Source organism: Myotis davidii, unplaced genomic scaffold (genome assembly GCF_000327345.1).
Source record: "Myotis davidii unplaced genomic scaffold, ASM32734v1 scaffold685, whole genome shotgun sequence".
NCBI lineage: Eukaryota > Metazoa > Chordata > Mammalia > Chiroptera > Vespertilionidae > Myotis > Myotis davidii.
In genome coordinates this window covers 1,015,371-1,017,890 of record NW_006295823.1, presented here as the reverse complement: position 1 = coordinate 1,017,890, position 2,520 = coordinate 1,015,371, and positions in this window count along the sequence as shown.

Sequence of the window (2,520 nt, the reverse complement as noted above, 5' to 3'; positions counted from 1 at the left end):
GACAGGGGGGCGCCTCAGGCAGGCCTCCCCCCGGCCGGAGAGCGTGTGAGGCCATAAAACGCCGCTCAGCTTGTTAAGTATTCATTTCTCATTTGCATCCGTGATTAAACGATGTGCCAGGGGCCGATCGCTCATCGTAAAACGACATGCGGTGCCTTCGGGCTCTCGGAAGACGGACCCCGCGCTGTATAATTTAGTGTCACGTTAAGGGTGGGCGTGGGCGCCCGCGTGTTTGTCAGTAATGATGCTTAATTATTCCGCGGGGACGTCTGCGGCCTCGGAACCGGGCTCAATAATTCATGCCAGCCTTCGGGTCACGCAGAGAAGTGGCAGGCAGGGGGCCCCGGCCCTGGTTCGTGGTGATTCAGGGACCCGGTCCTTCCGCAAACGCTGTCACTCATCGCCCAAAACCATGGCAACGCGGGGCGCCGACTCAGAGGGGCTTATTATTAGTAGTGTTTTTTAAATATGTTTCTTTTTAATTTTTAATTTTTTTGGAAATATATTTTATTGATTTTTTTACAGAGAAGAAGGGAGAGGGATAGAGAGTTAGAAACATCGATGATGAGAGAGAAACATCGATCAGCTGCCTCCTGCACACCCCCTGCTGGGGATGTGCCCGCAACCCAGGTACGTGCCCTGGACCGGAATCGAACCCAGGACCCTTCAGTCCGCAGGCCGACGCTCTATCCACTGAGCCAAACTGGTTAGGGCTTACATATGTTTTTATGGGTGTCAGAGAGGAAGGGAGAGAGGGAGAGAGAGATAGACACATCCATGATGAGAGAGAATCATGGACCGGCTGCCTCCTGCACGCCCCACACTGGGGATGGAGCCCACAACCCGGGCCTGGGCCCTGACCGGGAACCGAACCCTGACCTCCTGGCTTATTTTTCAGGCGTGTCCCTGACTGTCACGACCGCCTTCGCCTGGGGTTTGGGAACTTGAGGTTGACCTTGTCCGCGATCCCCGCCCTTCGGAGAGAGGGTCCAGGGACGGAGACTTTCCCAGGCTCCACTGGCATGTCTGGGCAGAACCTCCCTGGCCTGGGCATCCATTTGCATTTGAAAACCGAGGAAGTGCAGGCGAGGGGAGCGGGCTGGCAGGGGAGGGGGGAGGGGGTGGTGGTGATTTGTATGGCAGGAGCCCAGAGGTGCCCAATGACCCATGTGAAAACAGTTCATTAAAACGTGGACGTGCGCGGCCGCCTAATGCAAAGACCTTTATTGCCGCCTTGGAAGCCCGGTGGCTTCAGGTGGGCGGTGGATCGAGGCGGGGCCATCACTCAGGCCGGTGCCCCCCTGCGCCCCCCGCCCCGCGCCTGGCCCTGGAGGGAGACTCCGAAACTCCTCCTGCCTCGCTGCCTGGCCCCGGACCGGACCCTCGGGGCTCCCAGCAAGTCTGGGCCTGGCTCCCTGTCACTCCTTCTAGAGCAGAGGCAGCACCCCTTGTGCGTTTGTAGGCGATCTGCACTCTGTGGGGACGGACTGCAGAATGAATGAATGAATGGTTGTCGGAGGCAGGGGGGGGTGCTTTTGTTTTCCTTATTGACTTTTGAATACATTTTTATTGATTTCAGACAGGAAGGGAGACGGGGAGGGAGAGAGAACCACGGAGTATTGTTTGTAGTAAATTGAATCAGTGCCTGTGTGACCACTGTCTTCTCTCTGGAAGTTAAACTTTTGTGGCATCAAAAATAGCCAGTCTGGCCCGGCCGGTGTGGCTCAGGGGCTGAGCGTCGACCTGTGAACCGGGAGGTGAGGGTCCGATTCCCGGTCAGGGCACAGGCCCGGGATTCGGGCTCCCTCCCCAGTGTGGGGCGTGCAGGAGGCAGCCGATCCGTGATTCTCTCTCGTCATGGATGTTTCTCTCTCTCTCCCTCTCCCTTCCTCTCTGACATCAATAAGAATATATATGATAGAACCAAGTTTCCACAGATGTGCTCGGCTACGGCCTGTGTACGTGTACGTGTGACTGTGCCGTGTGATATGTGGGAACAAGGCGGGGTTCGGAGGGCACACGGCTTCCCGGCTCCTGGGAGGAGCAAAGAGATCTCGGATATGTTTGATGAAGCTTCCTCATCTGTTGTTGCTTGAGAGAGAGAGAGAGAGAGGGAGAGAGAGAGGGAGAGAGGGAGAGAGAGAAAGAGGAGGAGGGAGGGGAGCAAAAGGGGGGTCTCCCTAACCAGGAGGGTCCCCCCAAAGCCCCTCCGATGTAATTGCCCGAACATGACGGCCGGGCCTGCGGCGTCTCAACTTGATGTGCGTAATTGATACCCAAACACGGCTACGGGACGCGGCCCGGCCCGGCCACAGCGCCGTGTGTGTGTGTCGAGTGTTGATGAAAGTGGTTTTTCTTTTCTTTCTTTTGGTACAAAAGGGTCAGAGACATTAACGAGTTGAAAGAGAGCGTGGGCTCTGTTCTCGCCCCCCTGACCCCTGTGCCGCCCCCTCCCCTAATCGGCTGCACATGTTCCCTGTTTGCATCCAACGTGGGGCTGTGAGCGCTGGGCGCCCGGAG